Below are 11,220 nucleotides of genomic sequence, written 5' to 3'. Positions count from 1 at the left end.
GAGAGAGAGAGAGAGAGAGAGAGAGAGAGAGAGAGAGAGAGAAATTTGTACGACTTCGAATAAGCTACAAAGTGCATACAAAAATTTTTTTTATACTCGTTACTCTTTCGAGTTATGTAGGTTAACATAGTTTTTTTAAATGGATACCTATAATTTTTTTCTATATTCGTATAGTAGGGAGCATTTGCAATCAAAATCATATCTATTAAAAAATTGCTGCCATGCATTGTTTACGAGATAATCGACATCTTAGGTATTGAATTTTAAGAAATTGATTTTCTATATCACAATTTGAAAAACAAGATTCAAACTAATATTTTGAAGTCGGTTATGTCGAATAGGATCACTGACCTTCAACTCAAAATACGCGACTGCTTGTTTTGTAAATAAAGTATTTGTATAACATGGAGTATAAAATTCAGTGCAGTATTTGTTAGTCAGTCAGTCGTCTTTTCAATGAATATATATCATTGTAATCTACAATAGTAGATTACAACAATAACGATGTTTAGTATTAGTGTAAAGTGTGATATGCTCGAAATGTGGCATTTAAGTATGCGTAATGAAAATGAAGCTCAGCTACTCTATCTATAAAAGTATCCAGAACGAAGGATACCAAATGGTAGTACATTTCGGCCACTGGCTTCGAGATATTTATCGCAATAACATTGATTTTCTTAAAAAAATATTATGGTCTGACGAATCGTTCTATAAAAAAAACATTGTTTGTTTTTTTTTCAACCTCTCTTTGACATTTTAAACCCCGTTCAAAATTATTTAGAATCCAATTTACTACTTTGATACTTAGGATGTCGATTATCTCGTAAACAATGCATGGCAGCAATTTTTTAATAGATATGATTTTGATTGCAAATGCTCCCTACTATACGAATATGCAAAAAAATTATAGGTATCCATTTAAAAAAACTATGTTAACCTACTTAACTCGAAAAAGCAACGAGTATAAAAAAATTTTTGCATGCACTTGGTAGCTGATTCGAAGTCGTATAAATGTCTCTCTCTCTCGCTCTCTTATTAAACTTTCTTGTAACTTCAACCAGTTGCGAGATATTTGCTCCGATACTTATGGACGGACACCCTGTATAAATACTACCATGATCAAAAAATAACCGGAATTTATTCATAAAAAGAAAAGTACATGTTTATTCTTCAAAATTCAAGTTGTCCCCTTCAAAGTAGTCCCCATCGGCTGCGATGCACTTGTACCAGCGTTTGATCCACCCCTCGAAGCTTTTCTGGAAGTCGGTTTTTGGTATAGCCATTAAGGTAAATGTCCCAGTTTGCGACCATGACCCTGTTTGTGACCACTTTAAGACTTATATGTAATTAATCAGAAATTTCAAGTAATTTATCTCTGAAAACAATATTTATTACGTTTTTCGATTAATAATCCATCGTTTTGATATGTGATGTAGTGATATTTGGTAAACAGATAACTCATGAAAATGTGAAATAAGGTGCCCGTATCGTCATTAAGTGCAGATCGAGCACGTTGTTGTCGCCACGTTGGTAGACATGGCGTTTGTCGCGGCAAAGTCATAGCTGTGTCATATTGTCGTAGACAAACGTTCATAAACAGTTTTTGTGATAAAGTTTTAGTGAACAAGTGAATAAATATTGTGCTATGTGTGAATTCTGAAAAAGGTCGGTAATTTTGAGTATATAAGTGAATATGACAAATCGGTTCAATAAAATACGTATGTTTCTATCTGTGATTGTCTCAAGAGAACTAGCTATAACATTAAATTTCGTTGCTTTTTTCAAAAAGATAACAATTAATACTCATCTCCATATGTTTCTAAACACGTATGAGTTACATTTTGGACGAATAAACGGAAATATTCGATGTATGCTCGAAGGAAAATTTTGGTGGCAATGCTATCACTTTTGGCTAGGTCGCTTACAATGGACATCGTGTGTATTGCATCATGTGCGTCGGTCACTAAGTGATACATGGTGATACATTCGATCCAATGCACCAGTCACTAACCGTGGAGTCACAAATAGGGCAAAATTAAAATCAAGCGGTCACTAATGTCTACATTTACATAGTTTGCTATTTATTTTTTTATATTTATTAGATTATGTTTACAACCCCAGTAAAGCATGTTTTTCGATACAAAAATGATTAATCTTGAGTTCGGTATAATTGATTCCTGATTTTAATCACTCTAGAGTATTTTTCATTCGTATTAACTCATGCGATTTTCTTATAAGGTCACAAACTGGGACATTTACCTTAGTGCCTCCAGCGATTTTAGCTTTATTGCCTCCACACTCTCAAAACGAGTTCCTCGTAGTGGTTTTTTGAGTCGATCGAATAGGAAGAAGTCACATGGTGCCAGATCAGGTGAATTGGGCGGTTGTTGAATGGTATTTGTGTTGTTTTTGACGAGAAACTCACGAATAATCAACGCATTATGAGATGGCGCATTATCGTCATGGAGAATCCAGGAGTTGTTGCCCCACAAAGCAGGTCTTTTTTTGCGGATAGCTTCGCGTAACCGTTTCATAACTCCTAGGTAATATTCCTTGTTGACTGTCTGGCCTTTTGGGAGGAATTCATGATGAACGACACCATTGTAATCAATGAAAACAGTAAGCATGACTTTTTTCTTTGATTGAAATCGACGTGGTTTTTTGGGTCTTGGCTCATCTTTAGCTCGCCATTCACTTGATTGATGTCGTGTTTGCGTGTCGTACTCATACACCCACGTCTCGTCACCTGTAATTATGCGTTGGATGACTGTTGGGTCGGAATCGACCATGGAAACCATCTCTTTTGAAATTTCAGCGCGATGCAATTTTTGCACGAAATTCAGTTCTTTTGGCACCAATCTCGCAGTGACTCGACTCAGACCCAAATCCTCACGCAAAATGCTCTGAACGGATCCGAATGATATGTTGGTGGTCTCAGCTATCTCCCTTATCGTCAATTTGCGATTTTCGATCAACAATTGTCGGATTTCATCGAGGTTTTCATCAGTTTTCGATGTCGATGGCCTCCCAGGACGAGCATCGTCCTCAACAACCTCACGACCACTTTTGAAGCGTTCATACCACTGATACACCTGTGTTTTCGATTGAGTATCGTCACCATAACACTTTTGTAACATTTTTAATGTGTCGGAACACTTAATTTCATTTTTACAGCAAAATTTAATGCAAGTACGTTGTTCAAGTTTTAAATCCATTGTAAAAATCGCCGCGACGTAAAAACTTGATGTAAACAAATCACTGCCGTAGAGGTAAATGAACAGCTGATAAGCAGAAGCTTGGCATGGGTGTCCGTAACAGTGCTGCCAACGTGACACAAACAACAGAATTCAAAACCGATAAGCCCGCGAGGTTTAAATTATAAATTCCGGTTATTTTTTGATCATGGTAGTATGTATATATAAATTGGGTAAATATCTAGAATAACAGAAGCAGCTCTGGATCCTCTTGATCTTGACATATGTTACATTTCTGAGTAACCTCCAACAAGTTTTAGTCGTTGCTCGTTCTTCGTTAAAAAGTTATTAACAAAAAAACTTTGAAAAAATAAAGTTTTATTTCTGTTAAATATAATAAAAAAAACATTAGTAAATGACAATAATGTTAAATAAATATTGAATATCTATGTATTGTAGAATTATGTTACGATTCTAACGGATCTCTCATTATTCCAAAAAATCGTTCAATACGTTTATCAAAAGTATATAGTCTTTGAACAAAAATTCAGCTATATGTATAATGTTCATAATGGTACTCTCTTATACCAAAACGTGGAATATATAATACAATCAATATAAAATGTTTTTAATAAGGCTCAATATGTTTTTAACAACTAATATAGAGAAACAGGGCAATGAGCCAATAAATTAAGTTAAAAATCTTTTTAAATTAATTTAATATATTGTGAAGAATATCACGTAATTATGGCGTTTCGTCCTAGCTTCCACTACTGGACTCATCAGTAAGGCATTGTAGTGGAAGCCTACCTTATATACGCCTGCAAGAGTTATAGTAGGGGAGGCCGAGAGGCTAAATGTGGATTTACTCGAGCGTCGTAGGGACCTATTGGATTGTGAAGATTAGATGCTAAAAAGAAAAAAAGGTTATATGATGTATGCCGTTTCAGTGGTGGGGGGAGCATGTATAGGCTTTCAAAAAAAAACAGTGACAATGAAATACTCCAGCGTGTCAGATATTAATAGTGTAAGCGACCCATGTGTTTCTGATAACGGATAAATATTAATCTGACGGTTTACGTGGTGGGGTTAGCTGTAGGAAGGGGTCAAAAAAAGGGGAAAAAAAAAATTTCCTCGAGCGCGTCAGATTTTTGAAATGTACACTTTTCTACATGTAATTAACACACCATACCTTAATCTGACGCGCTCGAGTTTTCGAACGATCGATTTTTTTTATTTACTAATTCCCTGGATCCCCGGCTCTATATAGAGGTTTAATATTTGGTGGGGGTACTTATTAGGGTGCAAGCTTTCCCCCTTTATGTTATTCTGACGCGCTCGAGTAAATCCCAAAATCCCCGCTTGGCCTCCCCTACTATTATTCAATCGAGATTCTGTATGAAAAGATATACGCGTATCAAAGCACTTGCGAGAATTTGCGATCAATATACACTATCACTTGTACAAATATATTCAGAATGAGAAGTAGCAACTGAATGCTTACTATTTGAAGAACTAATTGTAAGTAAGACTGTGCGATCAAAATTTGTAAATACAAGCGTGATACCCACCAAAACAAATGAACAATGTAATCATGTGAAATAGTACATTAGGAATGTCATGAACAGAGAAAGAAATAAGTCGTACACTCTTTTACAGGGCGGAAGAAATAGTTGCTTTGCGTGAAAGTCGTCACAAAAATTCTATACATAATTTTCGTAAACATAGCAGTTTATGATTATCCACGCTAAGCGAGAGCTACCTCACACCAACAAATAGGTTGGGTTAGGTTATTTTTAACAGTAGCGGAACCTATTGCCTCTACACGCACACACTTTTATATATTGAATGTAATCCTACGTCGTTTTTGGGTAATTATGGCAGTAGGTTCCGCCCTCCCTGTAGGGGAGCTCCACTACTGTTAAAAATAACCTAACCCAACCCATTTGTTGGTGTGAGATAGCTCTCGCTTCGCATGGAAAGTTGAAATCTACATGCAACAGTACAACCATAGAAGTTGTGCGCCTCTTGCAGGGAGGAGGGGGGTGAGAGTTGCTTCGCGTAGAAAACTTAACATTTCTAAACAGAGGGAGGGGGTGTAGAATAATACTTAATATCGTATATGTATAGCAAAAATAGTACGTTACTTTTAAAACTTTTTTGTTAATAACTTTTTAACGAAGGACGAGCGACGGCTAAAACTTGTTGGAGGTTTCTCAGAGTCATGACAACATATGTCAAGGTCAAGAGGATCGGAGCTGCTTCCGTCATTCTAGATATTTACCTAAACAACACGGAAGTGAACGAAACAAGATATTTATTGAGAAAATACCAGTAGCACAGAATTACACAATCGTTAAAGACACGGCCGAGAGGGAAACACGTCCGTACGCCGTGACAGCTTCTCCACAAGAACATCATAACAACAACCACATTACCAAGCAACGCGATCTTCATCCCTCGTGGATGGCGAACTTCGGCGCACAACGGTTGACGACACAGAACGGGTATAACACTGCCCCCCTTTTCTCAGAGTGTCGTCCCGATAATCAAAATTTCTTCAGAAACAACGGTTTTCCTCCAAGGAAATTCCGAACCCCGGCCAGATTCCCTACTTCTTGCTGAGCTGCTGCTACAGCCTAACGAAGCTCCGACCATCCTGGAGTTTATTCCTAAGACTAATTCTTGAGTCCTTCTGAATGTACTTTCCTCCTGAGCGGGACCCCTCTTCAGTTATCTTCCCGGAAGGTAATTGGACCTCCGAAGAACGGAACCCACTCGGGCATCCCCTTATCTTCCTGAAGTGAATTCCAGAATCCTTTTGCCTCTTCCCTTGAGGCCTTGCGCTCTTGGTTCTTCTTTTTTCGGAAAGGGAGAGGGAATAATTTCAATTTCATCATTTGCTCTCCGTCCCACGAAAAAAACACGGTTCAAAAACCGTAGGCTACGCGGTCTTCTTACAAAAAAAAACTGGAGCGACTCTGTCCCCTGCCGCCGAAGTCACTGTCTTTTTCCTTTATAGTCGTCAGACTTTTGTCATCAAATCAGATTATCAAATCTTGTCATCAAATCTTTCTGAGAACAAACTCAACTCCTGTAACTAAAAAGAAACAATTACCGCATAGTTTATTCTACACAAAGAAACAGAATCGTTACCAAAGTTTCATATAGCCTTATATTATCAAATTATTTGTCAATTTCCTTTAAACACCTTTCAGCATAAGGTGCTAATCTATCTGTGTAAATTATTTTATTTGTTCGACTTACGAATACAATATACAACGTCGCTAAGTTTTTACAATAAAATATGAACCTTCCCAGTTACTTTGCAATTTCGGAGCTTTTCCCTTTACCTTACGAGGATTATATAACCAAAATTTCTGTCCTTGTTCGAAACTAATCCGCCTAGCCTTTGAATCATACCAGGTTTTTGTTTGTGAGGATTTGATGTTTACCCGCTCTCTTACAATTTCACGAATTCTTCCAGCTTTCTTTTTACCTTGTAACAACCTGATTTTATGCGCGGTCTAGCTCGTCGAAAATGCGTGTCGCACAAAAAGGTTCGGCGGGAGGAGTATTCGCGTCGGATCGGTATGTCGGAAATAAAAGAAACAGTGTGAAATAATAGTTGAATACAACGCATATGATTTATTACATAAAAAAAAATAAAAGAGTAAAATACAAAAATAGAGTAACGAATATAAGAAGGTAGACGATATAACGGCACGCAGATAACAGAAATATATATAAGATCGCAAAACGAACGCGGACAAATGATGCGGGTGACGAATACTTAATCTAACGGCGCGGAGTATTTACAACGATATCGCGAGATGTCAGCAGGTACCGGGTCGAACGGAATCGGCGTGCGGCGGTGGTAAATATTCGTACGGCGAGGCGGTCCTGCTGACGTCGCGAGTTTTTCGACGGTTCGCTGATTCGCGAAAACAATCGGCGCGGGCCTTGCGGGACGGCGATTAATGATGCGGTGGAACGCGGGTATGAGCACGTAAAATTTCGCGGCGCGACGACAATGATGAACGGAAGGAAAATGGATCCAATACTTGACGGCCGGGAACGTCCGACGGAGGCAGGGAGCGCCCTACCCCTTTTCGAATGTCAAGTATCGGGAAGGAAAATACGGGATGCGGAAAAGAATCCGGAAGATTGTGACAATAGTTGTAGCGGTTGTTTGGCGGCCGGGAACGCCCGACAGAGGCAGGGTACACCCTACCCCTCAGGTTCGTCGGAACAACACGTTACAAGTCTGGCAATTGACTCGCGTGCTCGGAATTTGTATCTTGGACACCTCGTCCAGCGGCCGGGAACGCCCGGCAGAGGCAGGGTACGCCCTATCCCTCAGGTTCGTCAGAACGAGCGAGTCTTTGAAACGACTTCAGAGCACGGTCTAGGATCGTGGTCTAGGAGCTGGTGATCGTATGCTGGGAGCAGGAAAAGACGGCATAAAAATGGTCCCAATATCTTATCGACGCGATATTTTATACTAGGTCGCCAGTCTCACTCGTAATGTTCCGGTCGGTCTCGATATTTTCCGCCGATCGGCTTCTCGTGGGAGAAGATCTCCGATCGGCGGTCTGCGGTGGCGGCCGGAATTTCCCGACGAGACTGGCGGTATAACGACGGCTGCTGTCCCTGTGAATTATCCTTAGCATATGTACAGGCGTCCTTATTTCCGCTGGCATCATAATGACGATGCTTCAGGAGGCATCGTTACAACCTTCCCCAGATAAGTCTCCAGACAATCAACCTTGTTAATCTCAGAGGGATTTCCGCGTAACAAGTCGATCGGTAAACGAAGGTCCTAAGCTAAATATAGCTCGGCTGGAGTCAGCCCTGTAATCTCATGTTTGGAAGATCTATACGCCAATATAAATAAAGTAGAATCCATCGATCCCAATCTTTTTGATTCTCAGAGACCGCCAAGTAATTCAAAATGGTTCGATGCTGTCATTCTACCTAACCGTCCGACTGTGGATGCAAAGCAGTCGTCCTTGTCTTCTTAATTCCTAACGAGATAATTCACGAAAACCTCCTGCTTCAAAATTCCTTCCCTGATCAATATGGACCTCTAAGGGTACCCCGTGGCTGGAAACAATTTGGTTTAAGAAAATTTCCGCGATAATTCTAGATCTAGCATTTTTAAGAGGAAAAGCTTCTATCCACTTAGTAAAACAATCCACAGCAACAAGTAAATACTTATTCCAGCAGTAGTCAAGGACCAAGAATGTCCAATTGAATTCTTTCGAAAGAATTCCCCCACGTTGTAGATTTGTAGAGGAGATTTCCCTTTTCCAGGTGGCCCTCTTCTAGCCAAACAGACCTTGCAAGTCTTACACCACTCTTCCACATCCTGCTTACAAGTCGCCCAATAAAATCGCTTCCGTACTTTATCGAGTGTTTTATTAACACCAAAATGCTCACCAGTAGGGGAATTATGCAGTTCCTCTAAAATCCGTTCTACAAGTTTCTTAGGCACAATTAATTGTAAAATCTTTTTCCTCAGATTTGAGTTTCCCATCTCTTATAAAGAACACCATCCACAACCTCAAGGAAATCCCAGTAGGACCAATACACCTTGGAAGAGATATTCTTCGCCGCTACCTCCTGCCAAGGAGGACGTTCTTCACCCGTCTCTTTCTTGGATAAAAAGAACGCCAATTTTGGCGATTATCTTCGATTAAGATCTTTCTTCCAATAAAATTTTCTTTTTCGTGGCTTTCTTCAGCTCTAAATTAGCCCAATAGCGACATTAATCACTCGCACACGGTCGCCTCGACAAACCATCCGCGTTCTTGTGAGAAAGACCTTTACGATGAATGACTTCGAAATCGTACTGCTGCAGCTTTTCCAACTAACGTGCTAATTGATCTTCTAGATCCTTAAACGGCAACAACCATTTAAGCGACACATGATCCATACGTATTAAGAATCTACGTCCATACAGATAATGATGAAACGATTTCACTGATTGTATTATGGCCAAAAGTTTACGCCGAGTAACGCAATAGTTTCTTTTGGCTTTATTAAGTGTTTGACTGAAATAAGCAATTACTTTCTTGACACCGTTTTACCTTTGTGAAAGAACCACTCCAATACCCGCGTTTGAAGCATCCGTATCTAAAATAAATTCCTCTTCCATTCTAAGAAAATTCTAATATCGGCGAAAAAGTGAAAACTTGTTTTAAATTGTCAAAATAATACTGATGCTTATCCTCCCAAACGAACTTAGTTTGGCTTTCTGTTAGCGTATAAAGCGGCTTTGCTAAAGAAGAAAAAACTTTTACTACAATAATATGAGCAAAATCCAAGAAAACTTCTTAAATGTTTTATTTTGTGGAATTCTTTACAGCGCTTATTTTTTTCTGGATCCGTAGTAATGCCCTCCGCTATATTAAATGACCCAATATTTTATTTCCTTACTAAAGAAAACACATTCCTTTGGATTTACTTTTAGATTCATCTCCCTTAAACGGAGAAAAAATTTCTTTAAATTTGATAACATTTCTTCAAAACTTTTTCCAAAAATAATTACATCATCAAGATAAACTAAACAGATTTTGAAAAGATAATCCTTCAAAATCCTATCCATTTCATGCTCAAACGTAGCAAGAGCATTACATAGACCGAAAGGCATCACTTTAAATTGCCACAAACCATTACCAACTAAAAAGGCCGTTTTCTCTCTATCTTTTGAAACGAATTTTGATTTGCCAATAACTACTCTTAAGATCTAAAGTAGAAAACCAAATATTACCTGACAACCGGTCGAGAATATCATCAATCCTTGGCAAAGGGTAACAATCTTTAATTGTGACAGCGTTTAATTTCTGATAATCCACACAAAATCTAATTAAACCATCTTTCTTTTTGACTAAAACCACTGGAGAGATCCAAGGACTCGAAGATTCTCAATAACCCCTTGTTTTTCCATATCTCCATAATGGTTTTATTTACTTTCTTTCTTATTTGCAGAGGAATGCGTCTAAATGCCTGTTTAATGGGAGAAGAATCTTTCACATTAATTGTATGCTCTCCAAGTTTACAATTCCCCGCAATAACATCATCAGAAAATATTTCGAAAAATTTGTTCAGAAAATTAGCAAAGTTTTCCTTTTCGAGTTCTTTCAGATATTGTGAGCCTCCTTCAAAAAGTGGCACTAAATTCAATGGAATTTCAGCAGCCATAGCACTCTTCACGCGAGAGCATTTAAACAGTGCCAGTATCAGAGATTCACTCAAGAAAAACAGAATCAAAGACATTTTGCAAATTAACTAATTTAAGGAAATCAACACCTAAAATACAGTCGTCGTCTATTTCTGCAATAAACATTAGAATCTATACACAAAGTTTCGCAAGTCGAACTTTTACAAAAGTTTTATATTATAAACAAGGAAAGAATTATCGCCTATAACGGTCAAAGCTGGATCAAAGTGCTTATTATAAATATATGTGAATTTTTTATATACTACATATGTAGTCCCCCCATAATTGCGCGCTGATACAATCAGACCGTTATAGGCGATAATTCCTTCCTTGTTTGTTTGACAATTTACGGTCGGTACAAAAATGGGTAAAAATGTAGATTAGGGGAGCCTCCTCCAATGACCTTGACCTTGACATATGTTGTCAAGGTCATGATCCTGAGTGACCTTGAGGAAGTTTTAACCGTCGGACCTAACTCGTTAAAAAGTTATTAACAAAAAAAGTTTCAAAATTAACGTATTATTTCTGCTATACATGTATGATATGAACAGGGAATGGAAGTAACTGTAACGAAGTTACAGTTACAAGTTACTTTTTTGGTAACTTTACTGGTAACTGCGTTACTTTCTTTTTTTGGTAACTGTAACGGTAACGAGTTACATTTTTTGGGTAACGGTAACGAAATTTACAGTTACTTTTGTCGTTATTTTGCACACGATTGAACACGGTTCGATTGGATACATGCTATTTGCAGCGCTTATCAATAAGACTTGAAAGCCCTTAGACATTCGGCCGTTATGA

The sequence above is a fragment of the Cyphomyrmex costatus genome, unplaced genomic scaffold (assembly GCF_001594065.2).
Source record: "Cyphomyrmex costatus isolate MS0001 unplaced genomic scaffold, Ccosl1.0 scaffold1270, whole genome shotgun sequence".
Classification (NCBI taxonomy): domain Eukaryota; kingdom Metazoa; phylum Arthropoda; class Insecta; order Hymenoptera; family Formicidae; genus Cyphomyrmex; species Cyphomyrmex costatus.
Note: the sequence above shows the minus strand (reverse complement) of the source record.